At 40.5% G+C, this 19960-nt stretch overlaps 1 protein-coding gene across 4 annotated transcripts in view; it reads left to right on the forward strand.

Moving 5' to 3' along the window:
* LOC131436051 (uncharacterized) overlaps positions 1-19960 on the forward strand; it is a 413969-nt gene that overhangs the window by 15010 nt on the left and 378999 nt on the right. For 2 of the 4 annotated variants that reach the window (XM_058604495.1, XM_058604494.1), the window contains exon 2: positions 15914-17268. The exons of 1 other annotated variant lie outside the window; for it this stretch is intronic. The gene's annotated coding sequence lies outside the window, so the exon portion shown is untranslated. Of the gene's footprint in view, positions 1-15913; positions 17284-19960 lie in introns of all 4 variants that reach the window. One more of the 4 variants, XM_058604496.1, reaches the window with a different exon arrangement.

A 19960-nucleotide genomic window follows, 5' to 3' on the forward strand; every position in this document is an offset into this window, starting at 1 on the left:
TATTCGTACGAAAAACGATCGCTGCAGTTAGATAGTTTATGGTTTGCCTGAGAGTGAAACTTTATGCTCTGTAACTACTTTCATCCTGACAGTTCACATTGGCCTGAACGTAATGCTAAGGTTTCTGTCAGAGTGAACACGATTTGAGAAACGAGGCGAAGCATTTTGATGCGATGCACTGTTATCGCATCGCATTCACTATGTCATGTTTTGCTTTGATTCAATGAAACAAGCTCGCTTGCGCGTCTTGTCGCAAACTCGAACAGTGATAGGACCTGAAAAATTTAAATTTCGTTTGGTTCAACGTTTCATCATCGACTCTTCAGTGCGTTAGCAGTTTATGTTGAGCTCCTAAATAGCATTCGGGAGGGGTAAAATAAATCACTCATCACCAGCAGAAATCCCTTACTGCTGTCATGATTAAAAAATCATGAAATTTATCATTTTAAATTCATTCAGTAAAAACCATTCAAGCTAAGAGATTGTATTTCGATTATACTGGATCGTGAGTTAACGGCTGCAGGTAGTTAAAACTGCTGGTGCTAATTGCAAATGCAATATTCGGGGCGTTTCCCGACTGGAAAGCTAACAACGAAGACCATCCCGTTCATACGCACAGAGGGTGCAAAGGCATAGAGGTTCTAAACACGGATTCCAAGACCTCCTGAACGTCCAAGTACATTAGATCTATCTATTTTCTCTACTTCAATTCGACTAGATTGCACCTGGAAAGTATTGCCTGAGTGATCATTTACCAATCATCATCTCAATTAGCAGTAACAAAGGCATTGCTAATTCAGTTAATATTTCATAGGATTTGACAAAAAATGTTAACTGGATTAAATACCAAAGTAGTATCTCAAGTACCTTGAACTCAATAGAAGAGCTCCCCCCTCTTGAAGAATATGACTTCCTCGTTTGTTCGATTCTGGAGGCCGCAGAACAAGCCCAAATCAAACGATTTCTTGGTCCATCGTATACCAGAAGGCCTCCAAACCCTTGATGGAACAAAGAGTGCTCAGATGTTAAACACGCGAAACAAAATGCTTTCAAGACGTTTTTAAAAAGACGAGAAGGAACTCCTCAGAATTTTAAAAAATTCTTGACTTTAGAAACCAAGTACAAGAGAGGTCGGACCAATAAATGTAGCTAGCTTAATGCTCAATGAGCACTCTTTAGAATACGGCCAGACGAATGAGGAATCGTAACGTAGGAAATGAGAGTGAGGAATACTCGAATCGATGGATATTTGATTTTGCGAGGAATGTTTGTCCAGATTCTGTTCCTACGCATAGCATTATTAGGGAATCTTTTCCAAATAATGGTTCCATTGATAGCCCCTTTTCAATGATGGAATTTTACATAGCACTCATGTCTTGTAGCAATAACGCTCCTGGGTTGGACAGAATTAAATTCAATTTGGTGAAGAATCTGCCCGACCTCGCAAAAAGACGTTTGTTGGAATTGTTCAACAAGTTTGTTGAGCAAAATATTGTCCCACCTGACTGGAGGCAAGTGAAAGTTATCGCTATTCAAAAGCCGGGGAAACCAGCTTCCAATCACAACTCATATAGACCCATTGCAATGCTGTCCCGCATCAGAAAATCGTTCGAAAAAATTATTCTTGACACTTGGGTCGAGACAAACGGTTTGTTGTCAGATACTCAGTTTGGCTTCCGTAGAAGTAAAGGAACGAATGATTGCCTTGCATTACTTTCGTCTGACATCCAAATTGCCTTCGCTCAAAAACAACAAATGGCATCTGTATTTTTAGGCAAAAAAGAAGCATTTAATTCAGTTTCCATTGATGTTCTTTCAGACAAGCTCCATCAACATGGACTTCTAGCGATTATAAATAATTATTCGCATTTTGTCAGAGAAATGCATGAATTTTTCACATGGCTATTTGGCAACATTCAGAATTAGCTACATGGGTCTCCCGCAAGGCTCATGCCTCAGTCCACTCCTTTACCATTTTTACGTGAATGACATTGACAGCTGTCTAGTAACCCCATGTACACTAAGACAATCGGCAGATGATGGCGTGATTTCACTCGATGGAAATCCCGAAAATATTTACAAGTAAGTTCATATTGACTTTGAGAAAATGTTTTAAACGGATGGATCACGAATTGAAGAGGCAACTGGGTTTGGTATATTCAACAAAAATGTTTCGGCTTCATTTAGGCTTCAAGAACATGCATTTGTTTATATAGCAGAGTTAGCAGCAGTTCATTATAGTTCGAGTGTAATCGTCACATTGTATCCAAACCATTACTTTCTCTTCACAGATAGTCTGAGTGCAATTGAAGCCATTCGCTCAAACGCTGCTGGCAAAAATGAACCGTTTTTCTTGGACAAAATAAAACAGTGCCTGAACGTCATATTGAATTAAAATTATCAAATCACAATAGTTTGGGTCCTGGCTCATTGCTCTATTCCAGGCAATGAAAGAACCGATAATTTAGCCAAACGTGGTGCTATTGAAATGTTATGTATTTTTTTTTGAAAATCCAATTCTATACCTCTTTAAAAATCTTACTTTAGTAATTTTCGATCACCGTCAACTTTTTCTTTCAGTTAATATAAAAAAACTCTATGCACTTCATAATAGAATATAGATAGCATTCATGGTGCGATTCCGACTTAACGAATCAAATGCAACTACTTTCTGAATAGCATTCATACGAACCATTAAAATATGCTCAGTCTGCGGTAGGAACTCACACAATACACTTTAATAAGTCATTTAAGTGAAAATATTATTATGATTACTATGGCAGTCGAATGCTTCCTGAGACAAACGCCAGACGTAACTACGTACCAAGTGAGGCATTTAAATTTCCAAAATTTACTTCATTATTCCATGCATACAGCTGAAACTGAACGATTTCCATCGGACAACCACCGCCCCATCCGGATATTCAAAGCTCCATTTAGGCCCTTCCTGTACGGCTGCCATGGGACGGGTTCCAAGATGATAAATATTCCATAAAGGTCCCCACCGTCCTCCTTCCCGTCGCCCTCGCCGGATCCACCAGCTTGCCCATCGTCAATTTTCCGACCGACAAGAAAGGAAACAGTGGGAAACTCTTCTTGAAAGGCTATAAAATAAACATAAAGGCCTCTGGTCAAGAAGGCAGTCTTTGAGCTGTGAGCGTGGAGAATCCCCTAAAACCAGGAAAGAAAGCTTGAAAAATAAGCTCACCAACTGTGGTTTGAATCGTTTTTTCTTCCTTTTCCTTCGGAAACACCATAAAAATAGTAAAGTGGTTGAATATTTTTCTTTACCACATGCGGGATGTCGGTTGAAGGGGTGGGGAGGCGACTGTTCTGTGCGAGGCTCAAAGAAGTACGGCGAAAGCTTTTGCCGAAATCTTTGCCAACACATCATTTGTATCAATTTCTTTCACGGGTAGTTATTTTTGTCGGTGCTGCTATCGAATCACCGTTTCAGACAAGGAAAGAAAAAAAATTGTTGGGCCATTATTTTGATAGCCTAGACTCTTAGTAGGAACATTTCGAGCAATAATTATAAAATCAAACATCATCATAATCGCGAAAAGTTCAGAATCTTTTATGTTGTTGTGCCCGATTTCGTCTCTGCAATCTCTTCGGTCAATAAATTATCTCATAGATTTCATGATCCGAAACAAAAAAACAACAGTTTGGTATGGTTTCTTGGACTCCTCACAGCGATCTGCACGGTTGGCAGAATAAACTATCGATACGTGTGCGGAAAATTGATTTTTTATTGGTCTTTGTTTCTGACCGAAAGCCATCACGCATGATACGAAGCTTTGAATTACGCCAATTTGTTACCTCAGAACGTCTGGCCTGGCCTGGCCTTGTCCGGACCGGCCCGATCCTAGTAAACCATGCCCCAGCTTTCATTGACAGAAAGAGATTCAAAATCAATTTCCTTCCTACCCACTGGCGCCGGTCGGTTGGACTGCCGGGTTGGTCGGTGGTACGTGCAAAGAGTTGAGATTGCTTCGGATTCATAAATATTCCAGGTTCAGTTTCGAATGGAAATTTACACGCGCATCGAGAACTGCTGTACGGCATCCGAACTCGGCAAAGTTGGCAAGGATGCAAGTGCTGTTCGATTACCCGTCGGATTCCAAACGCAGTCAGGATCCATTTAACCTAATTTCCCGGGTAACGCTGGGTGCTTGCTTGGGATCAGTAATTGCTCTAGATTTCGGTCCGTTGGTAGTCCGGATCCAAAGCGTCCAGGTACGGGGCAACGCATGCTTTGATAGCCTTCGGTGCCCGTAGAGGGCTGCTTTGTGGAGGGTGTATTTCATGTTGGATTATTCGCGTAACGAATTGCGATGCCGGCGCTGGATGGTTGCAATGGTCTCGCGTGTGTGTGTGTGTGTGTGTGTCTTTGTGTGAGGATATGTGAAACCTCGAATAGGCATTCTCGATTTTTCCCTGTAGTTTTCGATAGTACGTGAGCGCATTTTGCAGTGATACGTCGAGTGGACTTGGTCCAGCTATCACTATTAAACTAATTGGAAGCTAGAGTGGAAGTCAGGTCGTTATTCAATCTAATCTTAGGGATTTGGTAGATTTACGTAATATGCTGGGATTTTGGGAGGATCTATTCTCTTTTATATTTTTTGGGAAGCAAGAAAATATGTCACATTTTTAATACGGTTTGAACAGGACGCATTTACTCCACGACTTTATCAATTAACCCGAATTTTAAAATGAAACGGTGGAAATAAATTCTACAAATGGCTGTGATCAATTAAAAAAATAAAGACCTGGTATAAGAGTCAGTATAAAAATCGATTCACCTAACATCTGGACGCTCATGTTTTTACGGTGCTCCAAATTTTAGTCTGGTGGTGTTTTGATACTAGATTGTGAGGAAAGTTCTCCTTTTTAAAGAGTGAATCAGGAATACGAGGTAATATTATAGTCAACATTCAGTATTATCAATTCGTCCGTCAATACGTCATTCCAATTTGAATTACGATTATTCATCATCAGGAATGATGATGATGATGAATAATCGTAATTCAAATTGGAATGACGTATTGACGGACGAATTGATAATACTGAATGTTGACTATAATATTACCTCGTGTTCCTGATTCACATTATCCAAATGTCGAGTATTGACAATAATATTGCCTCGTGTGAGAGATAAAAATTATTTTGATTGACAATAATATTGATTTGTGTGGTGCCATTAGTGACAAGAGACAAGACATGATCGGGCACTCAAGTCGGTACATGAGCCTGCACATGAGCCAGCTCGTGAGCGCCACGAGCCTTTTGATGGTTCTATTTTCCTGTAAGCACACGCTCATGAGTCTGGTTTGAAAAAAACACAGCATACTGGCTGTATCAGACCCGGCTCGTGTTCTGGACCATCACTGCTTTCCCCCTCCCTCTCGGCGGTCATGACTCTATAATATCACAGCAAAATGTCAACTCGATGGCTGACCAATCCAATCCAAATACCAAAACACGAGATCGGAAGATATATAGACGAGTTTGAAAATTTACATGAAACTTCTGAAGACTGTCCCAGAAAGTATGGACGCAACCAAAAACCGCTGCCATTTCGCAATGGTTCAGAATCTGTCAATTTTTATGGCTGCGTCCTGTTGTTTACACTCTTCTCTAACCACTTGTGCAGTTGTTTATTCGTTTTCATTGGTTTGTTTCGAAATGCGTGAACTTTCAGCAGAACAACGTCGAAAAATTGTGTACAAATGGTGCACAGAACGCGGACGGTCTCTGAGACAGATAGCAAAAATGGAAGGAGTAAGTGAAAAAGCCATGCGAAATGCAATCAGGAAATTTGGTGAGGATAACACCTTTGAGGATAAACCGTAAACGGGTCGAAAAAAAAGGTCCTGCTAACCCTCAGTTGGATAAACGCATACTGAAGGCGTTCGAGCAAAAGAAGGAGGTTTCAGTTCGGGATGTGGCCAAAAAAGTGGGCACTTCGAAGTCAAATGTTCTTCGTGCTAAAGAACGTTCGAATCTTCGAACCTATAAGAAGCAAAAACAACCAAAACGTAGTCCGAAACAAGATCAGGCCGAGGGTTCGAAAGCTGTACAATACGATTCTTGCTGGAAATTTGAACTGCATAATCATGGACGACGAAACCTACGTGAACAAGATTACAAATCCTTGCCGGGACCACAATATTATACTGCGCGAGAAGAAAAAGTGTTAAACCAGTCCGAGACATCGATTGAAGTCGAAAAATTTGGTAAGAAAGCTATGGTCTGGCAAGCAATTTGTAGCTGCGGTAAGATTTCGAAACCCTTAATCACCACTGCTTCAATGAACAGCGAAATATACATCAAGAAATGTTTACAAAAACGACTTCTACCCATGATTCGAAGCCACATGGATCCTGTTGTCTTCTGGCCAGATCTTGCTTCTTGCCACTACTCGGAATCAACGGTAGAATGGTGCAGTTCGTGCTCGCATCTCAGCCAACACAGTCCTAAATCGTTTGCGGTCGAAGCAAAAGAAACAAAGACAATACAGTGCAGTGAACAATAGAGTGTACGAAATGGGAAAATACGATTTAACAAAGCCTGAAACTTGGCCAACAAGACCAAATTCGATTTGTATAGATTTCAAGCGTTGCAAAGTTAGACCAGCAGCAAATGAAATTGAATTCTTACTTAAAGAACGAATGCATCTAGACGCTAATAATGTAACTGAGATTCAATTCAGCAAGGCGTCTAACTGTGTGTACATTATGTTTAAACGTGAAAGCTATGCAATTGCATTCGCTTCGGTTAACAACGAGGTGCACAGCGTTGAGTGTGACAACATTAAATACAAAATTCCTGTGCACATGGTGGACAATGCCATACAAGTACGCGTGCATGACCTTCCACCGCAGTCCAGCGATCAGTGCGTTCGGGAAATCATGTCGCAATACGGTGAAGTTCTTTCCATCGAAAGAGAAGTATGGCGGAATTTTTTCCCCGGCATCCGGAATGGCGTGCGAGTGGTACGTATGCAACTACGTAAGGCAATTCCATCATACATCATTTGTGGTCAAGGTGGGACACATCCGTGTAAAATGCTGATTACCTATGAAAATCAGCTGGTTACATGTCAGTTTTGTGAACAACCTGCACACTACGGTAAACCTTGCACTGAAACTGCAAAAAGAACATCTTCAACAAAAGACAAGGTCAACCGTTCAACAACGAAAACTAGTGAGCGTAGTACTCCTGTTTCACCATCAAACCAACTAACAACTGCAACCAATGTACAACAAGGCGCTCCTACAGCAACTAGCAACGAGCTCAAGACTGCGAACAACAAGGAAAACGAAAAGAAGACGGAAATCATCAACAAAACCACAGATGCGGCAATGGAGGACGAGACGAGCCACGAACAAAGTGCCCCTCAACCCTCGCAGGAGGGAAATGGAAGCTCTTCTCCTCCTAGAAAAAGAGTGACAACGAGATCCACTTCGAAAAATTGTTTATTTAAAAAATCGGCTAATTCGGCCACGTAAAGCTTGTACGCAAATAGGCCTGAATAAAAACATCTTTTAAATAAAAAAACGGTAGAATGGTATACTACCAAAAATGTCACTTTCGTCCCAAAGGACATGAATCCACCAAACTGCCCACAATTTCGACCAATTGAGGAATTTTTGGCATTAACGAAGGCACATCTTAGGAAACATGTCTCGGTAGCCGAAAACATTCAACAGTTCGAAAAAGATTGAAAAAAGTGTCAAAACTTGTCGCTAAGAAGTCTGTACGGAATTTAATGAGGAACGTTCGCAAGAAGGTGCGCCAGCTAGTCTACAATGGCTAAGTAGCAAATGTTGAGAATAACATTCTGTTGTTGTAGTGTAATATTATCAGTATGTCGAATAAAATTTGAATATCCAACACTTATGAATTATTTACAGCGAAATCGAAGTGCGTCCATACTTTCTGGAACAGTCTTTAGATGATCCGACCTGGAACTAGCAAATCATACTTCAATGTACAGGGTGCTCCATCTTTTAGGTCGGTATGTAAACATTGAATAACTTTAAGAAAAAAAAACAACCGATTTCTATAATTTTCTGACTTATATTTCCATCCACTGAACCGCTTTGCCATTGCTACCTAACAGCACCTCCGTTTTATGATGAGCAATATATAGCTTGACCCCGCTCATCCAGCTCTCGATGACACCCATTGTCCCCGACATTGTTGCCTTCACTTCTTCGAGTGTCTCGCCTAGCACCGTTGAGGCTACATCATCAGCAAAACCCATGATTTTCACTTTCCTGGGCAGCTGAAGTGTCAAGACGCCATCGTACATCCCGTTTCAAAGAGATGGATCGATGATGGACCCTTAAGGAACGCCCGCAGTGACTCGCATTGACCCCTGTCCTTCATTCGTCTCGTACGCCAAGATTCTATTCTAGAAATAGATAACACAGATAGTCGGGGACACGCATTCTGTGTAGCGCTGCGGCGATGGCCTCCCAGCTGGCGCTGTTGAACGCGGTCTCCACGTCAATCGTGACCACGGCACAGTATCAATCTCCTCTTCTCTTTTGTTTGAATGCCATTTCAGCACTCTCCAGCACTGTTCGAATCGCGTCCACCGTCGATACTGCTTTGCGGAATCCGAACAGCGACAGTCCGCGCTCGCCCTCCGTACATTTAGTCAACCTGTTGAGGATGATTCTTTCAAGGAGTTTCCCGAGTGTATCCAGCAGGCACATAGGCATGTACGATGCCGGATCCCCCGGTAGTTTCCCTGGCTTCGGCCAGCTTCTGAATCTTCCACATTTCTGGGAAGTTGCTGCAGCACCGTCCTGTACATGTCCGGGTATGCCAAGACTGCAGCTTTCAGCGCTACGTCTGGTATACCATTCGATTCGGGGGCTTTCTTCGATTTCAATCGCTGTGCCGCTTCTACAAGTTCGTCATTATACACTTGTTGATCCTCGACGTTCGCTTGTGCTTCTTCCTCGCCATACGATGTTGGCGGCCAAGAAGTCGGGTCGTGCTTCGGAAAGAGACCTTCTACCTTCAGCTTGTCCGGACACATTTCAGCAGGCATCGACGGCCCCTTGATCTTTGCCGGTAGGCATCACCCTAGGGATTAGCATCTGATCCTTAGTACAGCTCCTTGTAGCAATTCGATTCGCTACGCTTGATCTCATGCCTGAAAGCAGTCCTAGCTTCCCGAAACGCCACCAAACGCTCCTCTCTGTCTGGCTCCATTCTCTGAAACCGCCCTCTAGCTCTCAGATAAGCAGCGCATAGCGTGCTGAGCGTCTCGTTCCACCAGTGAGCTGGACATCGTCTATTCTTTGGCTCCAGTTTTCGCGGCATTGTAGCGTCACAAGCCGTAACCATTCTTCTTGTTAGCTCACCCGCATCAGTGCTCTCTGATCCGCTATCCGGCCGAAGTGCCTCAACGAAGAGATCCTTGTCGAAGGTTTACGTTTTCCATATTCGCTTACCGGTCATGCTTCTCTGATTCACCACAGGGTTCTGTTTCTCGATGAAATATCTAATCGCCTGATGATCACTATGAGTAATCCTCCCATACTCGCCAACGTGACGTCGATAACAGACTCCCTCCCATCTTTTCGGAATGTGCTATCGAAGCCTTCATTACACAAACGTACATCTAGCTTCGCTAGGGCTTCCTGCAAAATATATCCTCTTGTGTTTGTGAATCTACTGCCAAACTCTACAGCTCAGGCATTGAAGGCACCTCCGATGATTACCGGCTTTTGTCCGGTCAAACTGTCGGTTAACAGGTCTATCATCTGACTGAACTGCTCCACTGTCCACCTTGGGGGTGTGTAACAACTGCATACGAAGACGCCGTTGATTTTTGCGATCAGGAAGCCTTCAGAACTCTCTACCTCTTCTTGAATCGGGAAACTGCCCATAACTTGTATCGCAGCCGCATCCGTCCTATCCAACACCAAGTTGCCGTTATCAGGTGGCACTTGATACGGCTCTGAGATAATCGCGATATCAAACCTAGTTTCCGTCGTTGACTGCCACAACAGTTGTTGTACGGTATCGCAATGATTCAAGTTTATCTGGGTAATCTCCATTGTTATTGGCCTGCAATCATCCTCTTGTAGCTACCTGTCTGGTGGTCGTTCCCGTCCTCTAGAGTGCAAAGCATGAACTTTGGTTTCTGTGTGCAGTCTCTCGCAACATGACCCGTCTCCCCGCATTTCCAACACATTTTGGATCTGTCCGGGCCTTTACAAGCCCCTGCCCGATGACCAAAGGCCAAACATTTAAAGCATCTCTCCGCTTGCCTATTTATTTTCGGAGTGGCTTTCAATGTGCATCCAACCGTTACTTTGCCATCCGCCAGTGCCTTGTTAGCAGCTCTAACTTGCAGACGAATCATCACTGTCTGTGTGCCTCCGAACGACTTCCTCAACCGAATCACCATTTACCCCTCGCCGAGGTTGCACTGCGCTTTTAGTGAACCAGCCAGCTCATCCACCGTTGTGACCTCGTCCAGGTGCCTGCACATACTCGCTATTTCTGGGCTTAAGGCGTGTGTGTGTATGTGTATGTGTGTGTGTGTGTGTGTGTGTGTGTGTTTAACCTATTCCTAGCCCCACTGTCTGGCAGCGGTTTACAGAAAACAGATGTGGTTTCATGTGGTTTGTTTTCGCATGCAAATAACTTTAGTCCAGGACTCCGGGAGGTGTTGACTCAGTCGAATTCCGATGACCTTTTTCGTATACAGAGCAAATCTTGTTCCGAGGTCACCGTTCCATCGACCAGCCCCGCTCAAATGAAATGGTTGCATCAAATGGATTCAAACAATACAGAAAGAATTTCGATCCCTTGCAATAAGCAAACAATCGACTCCTAATTAGTTTATGTTCTTTAGTTTTGTATGGATAATTAATGTTTTCTAATCTTACCAATATTCGAGTTTGAATTTAATATTTGATTTCTTACCATATCGAAACTTTCCAAACCTTCAGTCTTCTGAACATGCCGATTACACCCTAGGAATATAGTTTGAATTTGCAGACTTCTAAATATTTTTTCTACAGACGCTCCTGCATAAAACACTAATAATAAAAATAGAATTGTTTTTATACATAAAAAATTACTCTTATAAGAAATATATTTTTGTCAAATTATTCAAGGATGACATGAAAAATGCTAATATTTGAACCGAAAGGAATTCTGCAGACGGTTTTCATGAAAACAAATTGACAATTTAAAGACATTTTAAGGGCTATAGTTAACTTCAACAATAGGACGTCAAGGCGAAATACTTGACCTATTTGAAGTATTTTCAATAATTTTCGCGTTTCGAATGAATTATTACATGCAAACCAATTCGCACCCAGACACACGGGGAGGCATGAGATAAGAACTTGTGAGCACTTAGTTATATCTTTTTTCAAACGGAATCATAGTGTTATATACCATTCGACTCAGTTCGACGAAATCGGGAAATGTCTGTGTGTGTGCACTTTCGAAAATATTTTTACCGCTCAATTTGCTCAGAGATGGCTGAACCGATTTTACCAAACTTAATTCTTTTGAATGATATTGTTAGGCCATTAATCAAGTTCGAAGATCAAATGGCTGTGACTTTTGGTTCCGGGGATATGATGGTATAAGTGACGCAGCCGACAAAACTCGTTGTAGTTTTACCGCGCAAGTTTCTCGGAGATGGTTGAATCGATTTTAACAAGCTTAGGTTCGTTTGCAAGCTACTATTGGGCCATTGATCAAGTTCGAAGATCAAATGACTACGACTTCAGTTTCCGGAGATATGATGGTATAAGTGACTTAACCGACGAAACACGTTGTTTTTTATCGATATTTTGGGATCACCTCTAATTTCGTAAAGCGCTAGTGTTCACAAGTTTAAGCACCTCGAAAAAAGTTCCCATGCAAAATTTGAGCTAAATCGGACATGCGTAAGGGGTACTGCCCGGCGTTTATGGTTTCAAAATTTTCGATCTTGAGAAATCACCACAGGGGGAGTACATGAGATTTCAGAAATTGAAAAAAAAACTGCCAATGCCAAACGTCTTAGAATTGCATGAAACGATTTAGTGTCATCTAAAAAAAATCCTTTATACCTTCACGGATAAAAATCTATTGCCGGCACTATGATTGAAAATCATGAAATCATGAAACATGCCACATAACCGGCTGCTCAGCCACCAATGGAAATTGATCTTCATTGTCAACTTCTCTAGATAGTCATGTAGTGTCGATGGCGGTTCCCAACAGGCTAAGAATAACACTACGGTCCACATGTCCCGCTGGTATAAGTCCACCAAACAGGTAAGCCGTGTATCCGGCATAATTATTTCAACCAAGACTTTATCCACCGGTTTCCTGTTCTATGTCGTAAAAGGCCACTAAAACGGGATCCCGAAAGTCAAGGTGTAGTTCCGTGCCGATGACTGAATGAACCTAAAAGAGACAGTCGTAAACGGAACATTTGTGTGCGTTGCTCTTGCGAGTTTCAAAATTCAGTGTCACGATAAAACTGACTAATTTAAGGTATAGGCAGAACAGATATCTTTTTTTCGGCATATTGGCCATATAACTGGTCTTCGCCGAGCGATGACTTCATATTCTTCATATTATATGAATTACAGTGAAGCTAATACCATCAATAGTAATTTCATTTCAATTTATTTGCTTTCATACAATATTTTGTTTAAATATGATTTTAATTAATTTAAATCTGATAGTGTTAAAATCAGTGGCGTCTCGTGACAACATTTAGGGGGGCGCCCGGCGGTACAGGTTTGAAAATGTTCGAACTTGAAAAATCAAATGATTTCCGAAATCGAAAATTTTTGATGCTAAAGGTCTTAGAATTGCTTGAAACGTCGAGCTTTAGTGTCATTTGAAAAAAATCAACTTTCAAGTATTTGGAAAATTTTTTAAAATTCCACTTTGTGGATTAAGAAGAAGGGTTTTTTAGATCGACAACCCTTTTCTCATACAAATAGGTAACGCAAATGTCAAGTGCTTGGTTTGAGAAATGATGCCGAGTATGTGCCATAAACACTGAAGCATGCTTTGTCAAATACTGCAATCAATCTGAATTAATTACTTGGCAAAAATGAACCCAAATTAGTGTCAACAATTATTCAATAGAAAGATAAAAAATTTCACAAGACTGTGTTGAAGAAAAAGAAAGGCAATATCACACCACTAGGTGGATTCGGAAGGGTTTTTGATTGCTTAGTTGGCTTCTTCTGTCCTGATTTGAATCGTGGGAGCTTGCTGATGACATTCGACACGGTTTTTTGCGACATCTCCATAGAATTCGATGTTTTCTGGCTACGATTAGGATTTGCTTACCACTCGCCCAAATCAAATTTCATAGCTCCTGTTGTCGAAACGCTATTTTAAAAATTATAATTAAAAAGAAAGGAATGCGTACGTCGACAGAGTAAACAATACCTTGCTTTGCTTTGATCTATATATCTTCGTTTTCGGATGTCGTTCGTCAATTTGGTGTAAAGACTGCCCCAGAAAATATGAACGCAACCAAAAACCGCTGCCATTTCGCAATGGTTCAGAATCTGTCAATTTTTATGGCTGCGTCCTGTTGTTTACACTCTTCTTTAACCACTTGTGCAGTTGTTTATTCGTTTTCATTAGTTTGTTTCGAAATGCGTGGACTTTCAGCAGAACAACGTCGAAAAATTTTGTACAAACGCTGACTGTTACTGAGAAAGATATCAAAAATGGAAGGAGTAAGCCAAAAAGCCGTGCGAAATGCAATCAGGAAATTCGGTGAGGATAAAACCTTTGAGGATAAACCGAAAACGGGTCGAAAAAAAGGTCCTGCTAACCCTCAGTTGGATAAACGTACACTGAAGGCGTTCGAGCAAAAGAAGGAGGTTTCAGTTCGGGATGTGGCCAAAAACATGGGCACTTCGAAGTCAAATGTTATTCGTGCTAAAGAACGTTTGAACCTTCGAACCTATAAGAAGCAGAAACAACCAAAACGTAGTCCGTAACAAGAAGCATCGATCAGGCCGAGGGTTCGAAAGCTGTACAATACGATTCTTTCTGGAAATTTGAACTGTATAATCATGGACGACGAAACCTACGTGAAACTCGTTTACAAATCCTTGCCGGGACCACAATATTATACGGTGCGAGAAGGGCAAGTGTTAAACCAGTCCGAGATATCGATTGAAGTTAAAAAAATTGGTAAGAAAGCTACGGTCTGGCAAACAATTTGTAGCTGCGGGAAGAGTTCAAAACCTTTCATCACCACTGCTTCAATGAACAACGGAATATACATCAAGGAATGTTTACAAAAACGACTTCTACCCATGATTCGAAGCCACAATGATCCTGTTGTCTTCTGGCTAGATCTTGCTTCTTGCCACTACTCGAAATCAACGGTAGAATGGTATACTACCAAAAATGTCACTTTCGTCCCAAAAGACATGAATCCACCAAATTGCTCACAACTTCGACCAATTGAGGAATTTTGGGCATTAACGAAGGCACATCTTAGGAAACATGTCTCGGCAGCCGAAACTATTCAACAGTTCGAAAAAGATTTAAAAAAAGTGTCAAAACTTGTCGTCAAGAAGTCTGTACGGAATTTAATGAGGAACGTTCGCAAGAAGGTGCGCCAGCTAGTCTACAATGGCTAAGTAGCAAATGTTGGGAATAATATTCTGTTGTTGTAGTCTTATATTATCAGTATATCGAATAAAATTTGAATATCAAACACTTGTGAATTATTTACAGCGAAATCAAAGTGCGTCCATACTTCCTGGGACAGTCTTTAGTTACGGTTGAAGTTTTGAAAATATATACGCCTTCGGTGGAAACCCGGTACTTTTATCGGCCAAAGTAGAAAGAACAATAACAAGCTCGATTAAAGCACTCTTATCGGGAAAGTTCATTTGTGTCTTGTTCTAAATTCTAAATGAACGAAAGAGAACTCTCTTCGTTCGTATAAGTTAAACAAAACCCTTGCTTACTCAGGTTTGAAAAAATAGATTGAAACTATGGTTCAACTTTAAAATAATTCAAACTCGATTTATGTTTTCTTTAGCCCGGGTCGACGATTCAATGCACAGGACGCTGGTCTTGTGAGCCAGTTGTTATATATTCGAGACCCGACATGGAAGGCTTCTTATGTCGTTTTCGCTTGATGCCAAACCTAACCCAGTTTCCACCCTAGCTGCTGTCAAACCGTTTGTTTGAAGCTAGTTTCGAACCTAGTTTTAATGTTGTTGAACTGAAAACCGAGTCGGTTTCGAACCTGGTTGTTATATCAGGATTGCTCAAACCCCCGTTGCTAAGTGCGAAATCAACACAGTTTCGTGAAAAGTGTTTGTTTGTTGAAACTACCCTGGGTCAGTTTCAGTTTTCTCAAGCGAAAACGACATTAGTGCCAGTAGGATCGCAGTACTAGCCAAGCAATGAATCTGTACGTTAAGAATTGGTTGCGAAGTCTGTTGGAACAGAAAGTCCTAATTACACAAAAAAGATGTAATGCTTCTGTCTCTCTTTATTGATAAGACCAATATTTTCCAGATTCAGTTTGATTTAAAAAATTGTCTAACCCATTTGAGGATAACAGAACTCCGCAAAACAAATTATACAGGCACCTTCTAAAATATTAAGCAAATTGTGACAGTAAATTAGTTTAATTAATTCTCCAGCATCTGACCGTCCCCGGAACCTAAAACAATTTCAGTTTCGTAAATAGATTATTAATTATCAAATTATCAAAGATAAAAAAGAAGCGAAACGCCAAAAAAATAGAAGTATTTATTTTCATGATTCACCCTGGTCCCGAGTGCTATTATCATGCCCATTAATTAGCGTAGTAAAGCGAGAAGAAAATTGCTAATTCGCATCTCTTTTTCATTCATTCCTCTCGCGCCAGCCCACCCAGATGCACCCGCCCGGCGGAACTGGAGCGAACGACTTCAATCGTACCGACGAATAGCGCGGCGGCTGGCAGACAGGCAGCAATAGACAACCGTACCGTACAGTACAGGGACGAAAAAAAGAGGCAACCCACTCTGAACGGAAAAGAATCGACTAAAGAAGAGAAAAACTCATACAACACAAACAGAGCTCCCCTGTTTGGACCAGACCAGGATTGGTGTGGTGGCGGCAGTGGGGTATATTTGTTTTGTTTTGGTTTGCTCTTGTCAGAACCATATAAACACCTCCAGTGCTCAAAGAGCATCTGTATCGGACCACAGGCCACCCACTCGGATCTCCTTTCGAGCACAGTGGCACTCAACGGAGCATCGGAACCATAAAAAGTGCATTTGAAAAGTAAAGGGGAGTGGGTTGGTAGGAACTTCAGCAGTTACCACTCGCGGGAACCCCGGGGGAAAAACCCTAGCGAAGATAGACCCCCGTCCGCACGTTCCACTGATTGTATTCAATTTTCGAAACAATGAAACCATCATAGCTGAGCTGATGCTGTGCGGTGTGCAGTTTTTCACCCCTGTAAGCACACCAAGCGAACCGACCTAGCGTGAGCTTTTCGGAAAACGGGAAGTGCAAGATTGGTGAAGAATAGACACATAAATAAATTACGAAACAAAGACGGTGTGCGCCAACGACGGGGGATTGTTTTGGGAGGAAAAAGTGAAAACAGTGGAAAATATGCAGCATTAGTGAAAGGAGAATGCTCTGCTGGTCTGCTGTGGTTTGATGTACACAAAGAGAAAACCGTCGTGGGTGAAGAAGATTGGCCATTGTCGTCGTTCGCTCGTCGTCGTTGGGTGATGATACTTCGCCACACTGTCTACTACCGCCGGAGCGGCACTGGAGACCTCTTGAACGAGTTTAAGAATTAAAGCATTCCGAACACAGCGGTTCGGGTTTGGACCGACCTGCACCCCTCCCCCGTCGAGGTTGGCTGGCAGGCGTCTGAATGGCAACGAAAGCGACTTCCTCTGCAGCAATAAAACGATGATCGGGCAATTTAGCAATCGTATCGCTACAACAAAAAGGCGGAAGTCAGCAGTTGTCGAAGAGGAATGGAACCAATTGGGACCCACGACAACACAACTGCAGAAACAACAACAACAACAACAGTGTCTGCCTATTGGTAACCGTTACAGTGAAAACGAGCTACTAATAATGCTGACGGTCGACTCAACCCGGTGGAGCTGATTGGTCTCCGTACAGCGTCTTGCCACTGGAAAGGAAGGAAACATTTTGGAGCATCATCGTTCGTCGAACATTTACCATTGCTCGCAGTGAAAAGCATCGAAACAGGTAATTGGAAAGAAGGTGAGGGGGGAACGGAGACATTTTAGAATTATTATTTACTTTACTTTACGCTTTTTGATCAATACAATTGAGCAAAGATTTAACATCAAGATGCAAAGAGAATTTTCCAACCCACATGACAAGTAGTAATGCGAGCTTACAATATTTACTTCATCACAATCTTCAGGATTGTGAGAGCAAAACAAAATTTCAAATCATGTAAAAACGTCACCATTTGTTACTAGTTACCCATCTTAAATCTTAACAATGTAAAATTTATTCATAATACAATTTATAGTGTTAAGCATGCCCACGGAAATTTCAGAAACAAAAAAAATATTAACTTAAGAAAATTTACACATAATTAAACAAAACCGATTGTCTATTTCCAAATAATATGTTGTTATATGTACATTAGAAACAATTGATAAATATGTTAATTCTTCTTTCTGTAAATTTCTCGTACTTTCTGTGATACCATTTGATTTTTTCATAGTTTCGAAGAGTTTTCGCACAAGTAGCTCCCAGTACTTCTCTGTTGGACGAAGTCCGGAACAGTTTGGTAGATTGGCTGATTTTGGCACGTATTTGACCTCTTGTACCTTATATCATTCCATGACGGTTTTCGCATAGTGACAAAAGGCTTAATCAGCCCAAAACAGCGCTGTCTTGATCTAGCGTTAAATTTGATCAGTACCCAATCAGATGCACATAACATTTAAAGTTCTTTAATTGAAAAAAAAATGAAGTTCTCCGTTGCTTCATATCGAAATATCGAAATCAGAATTTCAAAAAAACTAAAACTACAAACCAGATCACCAAATAAATAATTCATTTGATAAAAATATCTTTCAACAATTTTGGATTGAAACGATGCTTAAAGTTAGCTGTGATATAGTTTTTATATGTTAAATTTGCTATCTAATTTTTTACAACTATTGTTATAAATTTCTGCTTTCGGACTTCTGTAGTTATATCAAATTCAATAATAATTGTGATACAAACGTTCTAAAATCTGTATGATTTTGTTCCCGCTAAAGTCTTTTTGTTATGATTTTTGTTATTTTAACAGCTTACCAGCCCAAAATATTTCAAAATTTGTTACAAAATATTTCTGAGATAAATTACTTTAGTTGTTATAATTCTATTATTACCATCTGACCGGGTATCTAACGGGGAAAACAGGTAGCAGAATGTGAAGATAGACTCGTCATTCGGTGTGTGTGTTGTTTTTCTGTTGGATGTGTTTCCATAGAGATGGGACTATAATTCAATGTAGTGGCATACTTGGTTCTCCTAGTCAATTGGGCTATCTTTTCATGCGTTTTCATTTGCATGGTGGTTTAATTTTTTTTTTGAAATTCCACGATCAGTCCCATTTCTGCGGTATCATTTTCGCGGCTTTTTTTTACATAGTTGCATTCGCATGTCATTTTTCCCAATCTATTTTCCCCGTTAGATACTGATCAAATTTAGTTTAAAGTACGTATGATTTTGACTTCCCAACTTTGCGAGTCACATTCCGAACAAAAATATTGGTGTTTCTCTCGATAATGGTTCTTGCCAATTTGTCAGGAACTCACTTTTCGATTTGTTATTCTTTAAATTTTTCGATTTACAGTCAAATTATTTCCAAACACAAAACAAGGTACTTTTAGTTTCCATTTTTTTAAATTTTTCCGAGTTTTACAGTCACTGTTCGAAGTAAAGTCAGAAAAAATTGAGAAAATGAGGCAAAATCGGTATGATTTTACGATATTTTTTGCTTAATTCATACATACTTTGCAAATATTAACATAGATTTATAAGAAATCATTCAGTCAAGTCGCTTATTTTTCTTACTGTGCAACGGGTCGAAGTATGTATTTATCTATACCATGTTACTTCAAAACCGAATATTGGATACAAGTCAATAGCAATTCAATGAATCGGGAAGGGACTTGTTTAATCAAAATTCATTGATTTGGCCAGCAACTAAATCAAACTATATTCAGAAAGAGTTTTGAGGAAAATATAGAAAAAAATTCCCGCATATCGAATCGTCGCTCTACATAAATGATGGTATGAGATTTAAAAAACACGTCACCCAGTATTTTCAGAAGTGGAAGTCGGGTCCGGATGAAATTCAATAACCTCTTATTTGAGTCTAAGTTTGTGAAAATCGGTGTGCTCCGTTTTAGAGTTATTAATCATTATTTCCGGTATTTTCGGAAACCGATGTTTATTTTTGCTATCAACTATCGAAATACGTTATGTCTTTAAAATAAACTCAAGAAAATGAGTTTTCCTTTAACTTATACTCCCTGTAATCCCGGAACTGGAAGTCGAAACAAGATAAATTTTATTAGCATTCTATGGGGTTGTAAATTCCTTCATATGAATTTGATTGAATTGAATTGAATCTCCGAGAAAATCAAATGTATATTTTTTTCACATAAACACACACATATGAACATACACAAATACAAACACATACACACATTGACACACGCTATCACTTTGAAAAGTCATTGCACAGTGATTCAATAGTCTAATTTCACGCTCTTAATTCATAACATCATAAACGCGTGATTTTCCAGGTAAAGTACCTGCAGCAAAGTTGTTCAGTACATATTTGTTAGTAATCGTGATGATTTTGCACATCGAAGCATATAAAAAAATACCACTTAACTGAAAATTATCTATACAAAAGCTTACC

This window comes from Malaya genurostris, chromosome 3 (assembly GCF_030247185.1).
Source record: "Malaya genurostris strain Urasoe2022 chromosome 3, Malgen_1.1, whole genome shotgun sequence".
Taxonomy (NCBI): domain Eukaryota; kingdom Metazoa; phylum Arthropoda; class Insecta; order Diptera; family Culicidae; genus Malaya; species Malaya genurostris.